Raw genomic sequence first — 13,495 nt, 5'->3', positions numbered from 1 at the left:
ACAACTTTAAAATAAGAATGAGAGAAACGTATTTATTGCAATTTAATATCATATATATGATATTTAATACTTTACATATATAAGTATATGACTTTAATTTTAAAAATTGAAACAAACCAAATATTGACAAGTGGATAATATTTATTTCAAAAATACCACAAAATGACAAGTGTCAAAACTCATGAGAGATTGACATGTGGCAAAAAAACCTTTATTTATTAAGGATGATTATTGTTGTAAAATTTAAAATGAAATAACTCCCATATATATGCTTTTCATGCCACCGACATAAAACCCTCCCCATATTGATAAGATTAATAAAGCAATTAGTGAAAAAAGATAAAGCAGAGAGTTTGCAATTCACGTATCGAATACATTTATTATTATATAAACCATGAAGAGGCTAACTGGATCTACATCAAACATTGTTTATTCATTTTTAATGCCCTTAGCAAAAGCAAAGTGAATGCGATAAAGCGGAGACTAAACAAGGCAAGTATCGAATAAAAAAGATCAACCTGTTTACACTATATATAAACCATGAGGAAGTTAATTGTGTGTACATCATATTTTATAAATCCATATATACTTATTCTTCATTCAAATGGCAGACTCATCAATCCCTCCTTGTCCTCCACATGCTTTAGCGCAAACACAAGAAGACCTAAAGTACTTATATGCATCAAATACTAATGTTTCTAACTTCGTCTCTGTGAAGCTTTCCAGTGATCGCAATTATCATCTTTGGGAGACACAGATGTTTTGCCTCCTGGAGACTTACAATCTGCATGGCATTGTACACGCTACATTTATCCATCCAAGAACTTTGAACCCAGAGATCGAGAAACAATATAACAGTCTTGTCAAAGGTTGGATCTTCGGTTCAATCAGCGAAGAGCTACTTGGCACTGTTGTCGATCGTAGTTCAGCAAAAGAGGTTTGGGAGAAGCTGAAATCGTTCTATGATCCAGTTATGATAATTTCTCATCAAGGTACATATCTAACAAACAGAATCGATACTTATGACTTTACATTTATAAATCATCTACAAGAATTTTGAATATATTATAAATACTCTTAGCTTCATATACATAATGAGTCATTCTACATTCCTACTCATCCAAAGGGCCTGCACCTAACATCTATGGCATTATTACATATAGAAATTATTTACAATACAAGATGCTCTCACATGAACTACTATCTAAACGCTTTTAATTTCTTTTGTTTTGCGTCGCCGGAAGCCTAATCCAAGAACTAAGAAGAAATTGATTAGAAAGAAGAAAAAACAATTATATACTTCTTGATGGATAGAAAATTATAGAGAATGTGAGAAACAAAAGAAGTGAGACTCTTTTTGCAACTCATCTCCCAGATGCGCATCTATATACTATGTGGTTAATTTAGAATCTTTTCCTTATTGATAGAAACGGTCCCTCAGCTTATGGTTAATACACCATTTAACTACACTATCCTCCTTGGCATTCAAACAAAGTCCAACCAGATGTCTAATATAGAAATTCACACACAACTACACAAGTATAACCAAAAAACACCTTGTCCTCCTCGAACTTGAAAACTTGGACAAGCAATCCTTACTAAATGCCTTTCAAGTCGGACTAGTGTTTTTCACACTCAAATGAATGTCAATAAGCCGACCCTAATCTTCCTTCATATCTACTACATACTAACTTTATACAAACCTTTGTACTCTTGCTGTGACAAACGCTCCAACTGATCACTATGGATTCACGAACTCGGTACACACATTCCTTCCTTCCATAATCCATAAACTATTTTTCTTCACTAAGATAACAAGGAAGACACTTTATTTTCACATCTGAAACCTTCATGTTACAACAAACAAACATGGTAAGAAACAACCAATCTGAAGAACATCACACTACAATGAAATGAACCTGACCAATAAAGAACAAAACCATTTGGTTCCACCTTGAAGTAAAACCTCAGAAACTTCCCATGTTAAAACAAAGAACTGTTAGTATGTTAGCATATAGGGTTTAGGCCCAAGGCCCTTTCGGTTTAGGTTAGGTCAAGGGACACTTATGTATCCCTATCTATACGAGGTTTAACTCTCATTATTAGTAAAAAAAGTCATTATCTTACATGGTATCAGAGCTTTAGATTGAAACCCTACTGCTGACCACAACCCGCAACCACTGCCCTTTACCTCCGACGACCTTCTCTATTAGTCGTCAAAGGTGCCTTAATTTGGTTCAATTTTTTTCCCATTTCATCATTCTCCTCCTAAATAATAATACAACCATCGACCCCAAACCAACTCCCCTTCCTTGGCTTCTCTTACTGCCTCCGATCCTTTTATCTACTCCTCAGATGACCCTTACTTCTCTGCCTCATCCTGGGATGGCCCCTCTCCATGACTCTACTCTTTCGATGTTCTTGTTGCCTCCCTCCTTTGACACCTTCTCCGTCGGGAAGCCTCTGATTTGCAATCATCTATCTCCTTATTAACACTACAGTCACCGATATTGCCGACATGGGCTCTGTCCGCCGCAACCTGATCTCTCTTTCTTTTTCGCTGCCTTTATATGGACTCCTCAGCCATCGGATACATGAACGTCGCCATCACCGTCGACTATCTTCTTCTTCTACAATGGAACCACCTTTGCCGCCGATTTTTCTATGTTCTTCTTCGACGAGTAGCCGCTGTTAGCCGCCATCATTAGAGCTCTGCCACCGTCACCTCCGTTTCAGCTGTCTACATCTATCCTTTTTATGTTTAGTTCTTTTCTCTCTTTCTCTGGTTTAATCATCTCCACACGATCAAACTGTGGGGGATGTTGGTAAGTTAGCATCAAGGGTTTAGGCCCAAGGCCCTTAGGGTTTAGGTTAGGACAAGGGCCCCTTATGTATCCCTATTTATATGAGGTTTAACCCTCACTATTAATGAAGAAAGTCATTATCTTAAAAGAACAAATCTACCTTTCCCATGGTTAGGGAAAAAATACCATGATTTGTGACTAACTACCTTTCCAATGGCTATGAAAAAAGCCTAAAGTTGGGGATCGGGTTTTCCATGATTGTGTAAAACTTCCCATGGTTTTCGGAATGGAAACCCCATGTTTCTTTTTTCATAGACATCTCAGGTGTGTAGGAAGAACGCCTATAGTTGTTGGAATGTAACTCACAACCCCATAAATAAAACTCATAGCTATGTGTCTTCCATCTTACTTCGTACGTTTCATTTTTGGTAATATATATATATATATATATATATATATATATATATATATATATATATATATATATATATATATATATATATATATATATCATTTAATGCCTTTTCAAACCCATCAAACTTTACATGTTCAAGAGTGTTTGTGGACCATAAGCCGCTTATCAAGCTCATAATAACTCAACTCTTGGACAAACACCAATGCTGATACCCTTTTACACCATCAACATATCTGAAAATGCATTCTTTCTTTGCCGGAGATTCCAACTTTTCTTCATTAGCATGGAAATAGGCAATGCAATTAATAAATTTAAGACCTATATAATTGGTCGATTTCCATGACCAAACCTCAAAAGGATTCTTACTCTCGATAGTCTTCATCGATGACCAATCCCACAAAATAATAGATTGCGTTGACCACCCTAGTCAATAATGCTAAGCAACCCAATGCTTAAGAGGAAACACCTATCATTTTCAACAATATTAGGTCTATTCTCACAAACACAAGTTTTATTTAAGAGTGTATTGACCATGTTTTGTCTTGTAATGCTGTTTTCCATATAAAGTTCTTCAAACTCATTTGAGTAAAATTCCATCATGTTTTTGATTAGTTGTAGCCACTTGGCTAACCTGTTTGATTTTCTACAAAAATCTTCCAACCTTCAAATTTCTCAAAGACTATATCCACAGTTTTCATCAAGAAAACCAACTATACTCTATAATAGAGATAAATACATTTCACATCCTAAATATGGCTTATGGGAGGGACTCCACTTGTCCAAATGTAAATTATAAGGGTTCCCCTAACCCGTGAAAGAATTTAGTGAAAACAAGCCGACTTTTCTAAAAGTACACATAATGTTCACAAACTCCAACTTCACTGCTTTCTTGTTCTTCGGAACATGTCTTACCTATGTGAGTGTTCTTACAATTTCACCATGAATCCGGATGTTGATTGACTTGATGCTAGTAATCTTACATTAATCTTTAGTTTCCATGAATACGTTACATGCATAAATTCTTTTATATGTAACAAACCATACCCGGTTTAGGTATACATGAAAGGAACACCAAAAATTGAGTATTGATTTGAAGATTGTAATCCACAATCGTAAGATGATAATAGTTTCTTAAGTTGAGGTCATCGGTTACCACATTCGTCTGGAACATAATTCCTTTATTCTTAGGACAATCTTATTTCCAATGCTCATTCCTGCCATACTTGTGACAACCATCTCGCGGTTGGACTTTTTATCAAGAAGCATGAAATCAAGAAGTAGTAGTTGTAACCAAATCAATTTTTAAGGAGACGAAGATAATCATGGAAGAAAGATAATCATCGACGAAAAAATGACTGCTCCTTTACCCGCGTATCAAACACATAGGCGAGATAACCCATACAACCGTGTTGAATATTCTATCGAGCACTGGCCACCGAACAAAACCCAGACCCAATCCTGGTACCCTCTCCATAGATGACCAGTTCTCCCCACTTGGGGTTCGAACTACCACTTGTTGACCCTTGCAGTCTATCATAGCACCAAACTTGCTCAGCCAATCCATCCTTACTATCACGCATACATCCCCCATGTGGATATGGATCAAATAAGTTGGATAAGGCACCATGAAGATCTCCAGTACACAACCCTGATACACCCTGGATGCAGAAACCCCAAGCTCATTGGTGATAGAAACCCGCTTCAGGCACTCCAGCTCGCCAAGGATCATATTGAAATCCCTACTGAAGGATTGAGATACAAAGGACCGACTCGCGCCCGAGTAAATAAACATAAGCATACCATAAATAATCGACAGGATGATAAATGGAAACATATTAGTAATGACGCCTGGTGTCGCACTGGCCTCCTCTATCATGAGCTGAAAAGTGCAACCCCAAGCCCTCGGGGGCTCCACCCTAACCTGGCGCCCATTGATGATCCTCAAAGTAGCTGGCGTTGGGGTCTGTGCTGGTCCCGCAGTAAGTAAAGGACAATTGGCCTTAATATGGCCAACCTGATAACAATGATAACATGTCCTGGTGGTCGGTGTGGGGACCTGTCACACCCCCAGACCAGACGGCGGAAACGTCCGGAGGCGGGTGACTTCCTTGTGCAGTATCATAACAATTGAATATAAATGAAACAGAGCAATCCAAACATCGTTTACACTTGTTTAGAATCGTTCGTATTGTACTTTCAGAAAATCCGATATTTTCTATGAAATCGTTTGAAGTCTTGCCTTGAAATCATTGATATATGTGTGCACGTCATTACTTTTATTCATCCTTATAAGGAGTGATTTTGAAAAGTAGTGTGATTTGTAAAAGAGAGCTGTGTACGAGAATAGTTCTTTTGAATAGTAATAGTCAACCGTCTCCAGAAAAATCCCTTATTTTCAAAAAGAGAATATGGTTGAAAATGTTGTTCCTCTTATCGAGTAAAATTGAGTGTGCGATCTAGTTTATCGTTATCGAAATCGTAGAAAATCGTTTTCTCCATAAAATCATATATTCTCTGCTATAAAATATTTGTAAGTTCTAGTTCCAACTATGCATATGTGTGGGTTAGTTTATCATTTTCAAAATTGTTTACAAACGTTTTCCACAGAGTCTTACACTTTTTAATTTGTAAAATAGCAGTATCACGACTCTATACTTGTTACGAGAAAGAATCAACATGGCAATTGTGGACGTACTACGCGATGAAAAAGGACAGTCAACGCAACAAATGCGGACCATCACTTATCATGTGTAGGACATTCAACACAACGTGCCAAAATTTATTTATGAGGTTTTCCTTACATAAATTTCTAGTTAATATAACATATTCTAGTGAGTCGTTATAACCATACTAATCTGACGGAGTGCTTGTTTTGGCGTTTCTCAGGCGCCATCGGTTTGGAAAAGACATTTGTCACTCTAGACTGGCCTGTCTAGCTGTAGCGAACAACGAAAGTGCAGGGTGTCAACCCCGTATAGATCTATACACAAATTCCCGCTCTCCCTCCAAGAGACTCTGGCTATAACTCCTTACAGGACTTAGACGTACACTAATATTTTTATATTTAGGTACTTTTGAGATTTGTCTGACTAGAATATTAGCAACCTTTTGAGCAATTGTTAGAGATCCATTATTTGTTAGATAAATAATGAAATTCGTACTTATTGAATAGAAATATCGTTCTCGTTCCATATCGTTGATTGTGCTCGTGTTCGTTCCTTTTCGTTTATTGAAAAGTAAGTCATTTTAGTCAAGAGAAAAAGTGTCAAGTTATAATTTGTATAAATTTATAACTGGCGGTTATTACTCGCATTTTCTGTTTTATGACATATAGAACATTACTTATGTTGTTGGAGGTTTTACGACAGCAGTTTATAACATGCAAATATTTCTGTCATAAAGGCTCTATTTGTGTATTTTCTTGACGCAAACTTTTATATTGAATATTTATAAAATACTCCCTGATAGTTTGCAAAATAGTCACAAAGTTCCCATTTTCGAAAATCACTAGAAATAGTGTCAACTTATCAAGGTCCCTTTTTATAAGTTTTATCTCTAAACATGAAAGCATAGATAAAGGGGTTAAGTTGGACATAAACAATAGTTGGGAGACTCTTTTGTTCACAAAGTAGCATCTGTTCCTTATGAAGTTGTGAAATCTTACGTTCATGAGGATATTACTAAAATAATAATTTAATAATATTTCACACACACATACAAACATACGTATACATGCAATTATTCAAGTATTTAGGCAAGATTTGACTTGTACTCTCCCCCAAAAACATTAAAATATTGAAAAAGGTGGGGTATGAAGCTCACCTTAGTTGACTTGCTGGGTGATTTGGAGAGCTGAGGAGGAGTTTCCAAGTTCCAACACTTGAGAGTTTCTTTGAACTTAAAAATATCCTAAGAATAATTTTTGTGTAAATGTAATGAAATCTTAGAATAATGTGAAGAATTATTGTTCAAAGAGGATAAAAATACTCACCAAAGAAATCTGGGAATTTCCTTTGAAAGGATGAACTTGAGGCTTGAAGGTGTTGAGAGGATTTCTTAGGAGTTTGCTGAGTATGGAAGTGAGATGTGTAATGTGGGGGAGGAGATTCACGTATCCTATGGATAATGTGTGTTTATTTGGGATTTGCATGGGAAATGAGGAATTATCATCACATCATAAAGTCAAACCCTTTCCTCTTCTAAAAATCTCTTTAAAATCTTGGGTATTATTTTATATAAATATGTTTAAAATAATTGATTTTGGCATAAAATAGGGGTTTAAGGGGTCTAAGATATGAAAAATATGAGTTTGGTGTGATTTCCGGCATCAAAATACCTTAAAATGATGAAATGGTCCGGAAATGGCAAAAATCCGGAGTGAAGGGGTGAAATTCGGAGCCACAACATGAATTCTGAAGCTCCTCTTAGCATTCCGGAGCTATATCCCAAATTCCGGAGGGGAGGATTAGGGTTGTGAGGGTCTGAAGTGGGTAGGCAAGGAGTTCCGAAGTCAAGCGAAGTCCGGAGTCAGGAGCGAGTTTGGTCAGTCCGGACCGAGGTGCGAGGCTGGCCAGACTTCCGAAGGATCCGAACTTGGTTATTCTGGAGCGAAGCATTCCTGAGTGAAGGTGTTCCGAAGATGCGACTCCTCTCGGTTCCTTAGAAGGCATTCCAGACCAAGAGGGTTCCGGCCAAGAGGTTCAAGACCAAGAGGGTTCCGGACCAAGAGGATTCCGGACCAAGAGGTTCAGGACCAAGAGGGTTCCGGACAAGAGGTTCAGGACCAAGAGGGTTCCGGACCAAGAGGGTCCTTTTGGGTTTCCTCTTCCGGTTTTGAGCTGTTTTCGACTAAGGAAGGTGCTTAGAGAGATTTGGGAGAGAGTCCACATACTTGGAGAGATTTGGCAGAGATTTCATATTCTTGGAGAGATTTAGGAGAGATTTCACATACTTGGAGAGATTTCACATACTTGGAGAAATTTCACATGTGGGAGAGATTTATCATACTTGGAGAGATTTGGGAGAGATTTCACATACTTGGAGAGAATTGGGAGAGATTTCACATACTTGGAGAGATTTGGGAGAGATTTCACATACTTGGAGAGAATTGGGAGATATTTCACATACTTGGAGAGATTTCACATATGGGAGAGATTTCACATACTTGGAGAGATTTGGGAGAGATTTCACATAATTGGAGAGATTTGGGAGAGATTTTACATACTTGGAGAGATTTGGGAGAAATTTCATATACTTGGAGAGTTTTGGGAGAGGTTCGATATACTCGGAGAGATTTCATTCTAACACTTCATGGCTCATTAGGAACTCATATTGTACACTTAAATGTGTTAGAACAAGTTTCACAATATCCTTGCTTACTTGAGGATGAAATTTCCTAGCCAAAAAGGCTAGTTGTGACATCATCCCCTCGTTAGATGGACTTTCGTCCCGAGATTCTTTCGAAAGGTAGGGTTATGAATATGGGAATAGATGAAGGTACTTTTGATTTATCTAGTCTTCGCGTTCCTAAGTGAATTCCGGCTCACGTCTAGCGTTCTCTCGAACCTTCACCATCAGGATGCGACTTTGTTTTGTGTTCTTAACTTTCCCGTTCATTGCCTTGATAGGCTGATCAATGATTAGGAGGTTCTAGTTCATTTTAGTCTTGTTTAATGGAACTGGGAGGTTTTTGTCCGATAGACACCTCCTAGGTTTGACACATGGAATACAGGGTGTACGTCACTAAACTCGGAGGGTAGTTGGAGTTCGTAGGCTACCGGGCCGATCCGTGCGAGGATCTCGAAGGGTCTGGTGCATCGCGAATTTAGTTTACTTTTCCTTTTGACTCGAGTCACTCGTCCCCAAGGGGAGTTCTTAAATAATACCCTGATCTCCTAGTTGGGATTTCAAGGTTTTAAGATGCTATCTGCATAGTTCCTTTGTCGGTGTTACGATATTTGGGGTCGTGTTTGGGTTTGGACTATCCTTTCCGTGGTTTCTCGAATAATCTCGGGTCTAGTGAGTGTGCTATTGGGCGTTTGTCATCTTGCCGACTGGGTATCTCCCATCTCAGCCTAACAGAGGATGATCTGCACCTCTGGCCACACAGGGCCTCGAGGGGTGCAACTCCTATGTTCGAGTGGTAGTTGTTGTTATAAGAGTACTCGTTTAGAAGCAAGTGGGTATCCCAAACCATGTCAATATCCATTACACATGCTTCTCTGCGGGTTGTGGGTTCTTGTTTATCTTGACCTCGACAGGTGGAATTTCTAGAGTTTCGGTGGTCTGACACTTATGAGCACTGAGCACATGGAAGGTGAAATGTCCAAAACTAGTTCCTTATGTTAATCGGAGACTATGAGTTATCGGGCCCTTTCTTGGCGAGGCCTTTTGAATGGTCTTCTAGGGGTCGGGATCCTGGTGTCCTAGAAGTAGAGTTTTCTGGGCGTTAGGAGTTGGTACTATGGTCACCAAGGTTGAGTTTGCGAGTGGTGTAGTTAACCTTATGAATCTTAGATTATCTTGGGAGTTTTCTTCCTATAGTTTTCCCGAGCTAATGGTAAGTCGGCCTCTGCCAGTCCTCGTTGTTGGTTGAACATGTCTCCGATTCGGGGGGTAGGGAGTATCGATCCTTAAGGATGGGTTTGTTTGGCTTATTCGTAGTTGGTGGTGCCTATGGTAGTTTCGTCTTTCTTTCCTATGAGTTAGATAGGTGCTTCCTGTGGTTAGGGACTGGGTCTGATATTTCCCTTATCTATTATGTCGATCTTGAGATCAGACACTATCTGTTCTTGTGACTGTGCTAAGTGGTATCGGGTGTTTGGTTATTGGGGTGGTTCCAGGAGTCGGGGTGATTCTATTTCCGCTTAGCATTTGGTTAAGGTTTCCAAGAGGTTTTGGGAACCTTTGGAGGAAGGTTGGAAGCCTTTCGGATTCCCTTGATGCCTTTTGCTCCTAGATTTTTAACCTTTATTGGGGCTAGGGAAAAGTGTGTGGTATTTCTTGCACCAGGACTTAGGTGTCTGGTTACTAGGGATTTGTCGTTACTGGCTGAAAGAGTTTAGCTATCTGATTGAGTAAGACGAAAGTCTTTTTGCAGAGCTCGAGGTTTATAAGGTGAGGATCAAGTCTGTCCGTGCCAATTGATGACATTGGACTCCTTGTTGTTACATCGATATGAGGAGTATTGGTTGCCAGGAACGACAGGGTTTTCTACATTCATATTCTTATTGTTGCTAGTTTTGTTTTTCATTGTTACCATTGGGTCTATCGTATTTCTGTTTATTAGGTGTTCTAGTGTTCGTGTTCTTATCGTTGCTAGTTTCTTTTTCGTTGTTACCATTGGGTCTATCTCGTTTCTGCTTGTTAGGTGTTCTGGCGACACGAGGGTGCTGCTATAAGGAAAGGGAATTCGTAATTCGAATTCTGCCAGGTCCTTCCACTATAGATGGATGTGACCTAACCGTACATACTTAGGATCTTTAGAGATGGTTGATTGTGGGGGTTCTGTCCTAATCGCTATTCAGCCCAGGGACAGAAAGTAAGGCGGAATCGCATGTTCTTAGTTTGTGGAATCCTAACCATATGTGATACTAACGTTCATATGTGACCATCATGGTCCATTCGTAAGGATCCCTAGCTTCCCGTAATTTACAGGATTTGCTCTAACGAGACAATAGTTTTTGGGTTATGTTTTTGTAACAACGTAAATTTTCAAAACAATTTTTCACTTTTAAAGATATAATTTCATTCATCAACATTCTCAAATCTCAATGTATCACATGACAAATCCCTAAAAACACATCCCAAGATCAAAATGTATAAAACTCCAATAGTGTGTACTGATCATGCCGGCGCATTCCCGCGATCCTCGCTAGTACCTGAAACACATAACATAACATCTGTAAGCATAAATGCTTAGTGAGTTCCCCAATATACCACATACAACACATACGCCTTTCCAGACCATAACTCTGTAGGATCTTCCGATCGAAGTGTCTCAGGGGACTTCCGTCCCGAATCCCGATAGACCTTCCGGTCCTACCCGCATCGACCTTCCGGTCCGTAACCTCCTGACCTTCCGATCCATGTCATCTTGACCTCCGGTCCATATCATCTTGACCTCCTGTCCTTACCATACATAACATACATAGCACATACATATCACATAACCGCATATAGCACATACATCTCATAGCATACAAGACCTTCCGGTCACACATAGGTACCCTTCCAGGTACAATATAGTGAGAAGACTCACCTCAATGAAGTCGGATAAACTCTCGTGCTCAACGTCCCGACCTAGCCTCCTCCTATTATTCAAATAACATCCCCGATCAATATTCTCTCATAATCTCATCTCTACATACTGGGTAGAAGGCCATTCTACCCTCCCTGAACTCTCTTGAATCAGTCTTGACCAGAACCCTAAGGTCAACGAAAGTCAACGGTCAAACTTTGACCGACTCGTCGAGTGCACATTGGCGACTCGGCGAGTCCACGCAGGTCCTCTAAATCCTCCTAGCCTCTCTTGGCTCGTCGAGTCATCGCCCCACTCGACGGGTTACACCTGTCACGAATCGCGGGGCAACCCCGACTCGACTCGTCGAGTCCCTTATGGGCTCGACGAGTAGCTTCCATAACATCTCTCAAATGACCTTCTGAGGTCAGATCTGCTTTTCTAAACTATAGATCTGACCTCCCTGAGACCAATAACCATGTAAAGGTCTAAACTTGATCCACATGCAAAGCACCCAATGCTTCTTTTGGTGAAATAACTACTAATATGACTTCCTAGGCTCATAACTCCAAAAGGGTGGCATAAAGCATAATGATAGGGACTCTCTGGACCCCTTAAGGTCCAGATCTAGGAACCATTTCACCTTGGGACCTCACACATTCCAGATTTAAGCTAAATAAGGCATAAAGAAACCCTAGGTTCAACCAAATCAACAAAAATACGAAAATAAGCATAGGTTGATACCTCCAACAGCTTCCTCTGATCAAAGGGAAGTAGATTCAAGCTCCCCAACTCGCCTAGCTTGACCTTCCTCCTTCCTTCTTGCTAAAATCCACAAGAAATGGTTAACAATGGCCTCCTTTCTCACTCACAAGGCTCACAGATGCTCTGGTACTCTCAAGGACGAAGGTAGCCGCAATTAAGGGCCATAAGGTCCTTTAAATAGGGCTCAGGCCCTGAGATTTAGGGTTTCATTTTACAGCGCGGACTCGCCGAGTCCACGAATCGACTCGTCGAGTCCTTCATTAAATCAGACAAGATTTCGCGATCCTACTCGGCGAGTCTGAATGCCTACTCGCCGAGTCCCCCCCCCCCCCCCCTTAACTTGAGATAAATACTTAAAATAAGATACCTGGGAATCCGGATGTTAAAATTCTCCCCCACTAAAATCAGACTTCGCCCTCGAAGTCCTGCTCAGCAAACAACTCTGGATGCTGCTCCCGCATTTCCGACTCCGGCTCCCAAGTCAGCTCGGACCCCCTCCGATGTTGCCACTGAACCTGCACCAGGGACAACTCCTTGTTCCTCAGAACCTTGATCTTCCGATCCCGGATTGCGATTGGCCTCTCAGCATAATTCAAGCTCGCATACACCTGAATATCCTCTAGCGGTACCACCGTCGACTCGTCGGCTATACACTTCCTCAACTGAGACACGTGGAAGGTATTATGAATCGGTCTCAACTCCGAAGGTAGCTCCAACCGATATGCTACCCTGCCCACCCTCGCAGTTACCCTGAACGGACCGATGTATCGGGGCCCCAGCTTGCCCCTCTTCCTGAATCGGATCACTCCCTTCCAGGGAGACACTTTCAGGAGTACGAAGTCTCCCACCTGGAACTCGAGCTCGGATCGTCACCTATCCGCATAACTCTTCTGACGACTTTGAGCCGTCGACAACCTCTGTCTAACCTGCTGTACCTGCTCTGTCGTCTGAAGCACTATCTCAGTGCTACCCATCACACGCTGCTCTATCTCTCCCCAGCAAATGGGAGTCCGACACCTCCTCCCATACAACAACTCGAAGGGAGGCATACCAATACTCGAATGGTGGCTGTTGTTGTAGGAAAACTTAGCCAACGGCAAGTACGTGTCCCAACTTCCCCCGAAGTCCAACACACATGCTCGGAGCATGTCCTCGAGCGTCTGAATCCTTCGCTCGCTCTGACCGTCCGTCTGTGGGTGGTATGCGGTACTGAAATGCAGCCTCGTACCCAATTCCTCATGGAATTTCTTCCAGAACCTGGAAGTGAAATGC

At 40.7% G+C, this 13,495-nt stretch overlaps 1 long non-coding RNA gene across 2 annotated transcripts; it reads left to right on the top strand.

The window, feature by feature from the left end:
- Positions 1-594: 594 nt before the first annotated feature.
- On the top strand, positions 595-6,342 carry LOC145127896 (uncharacterized). 2 transcript variants are annotated; one of them, XR_013716516.1, is made up of 3 exons: positions 595-992; positions 5,859-6,009; positions 6,106-6,342. It is a non-coding gene; the product is annotated as an uncharacterized LOC145127896 (long non-coding RNA). The 2 variants fall into 2 exon arrangements; XR_013716515.1 differs by having other exon boundaries at positions 5,856-6,009.
- Positions 6,343-13,495: the final 7,153 nt, after the last annotated feature.

This window comes from Lactuca virosa, chromosome 7, assembly GCF_052849685.1.
Source record: "Lactuca virosa cultivar CGN04683 chromosome 7, Lactuca_virosa_CGN04683_v6, whole genome shotgun sequence".
NCBI classification, from domain to species: Eukaryota; Viridiplantae; Streptophyta; class Magnoliopsida; order Asterales; family Asteraceae; genus Lactuca; species Lactuca virosa.
This window is presented reverse-complemented; position numbering and strand designations above follow the sequence as displayed.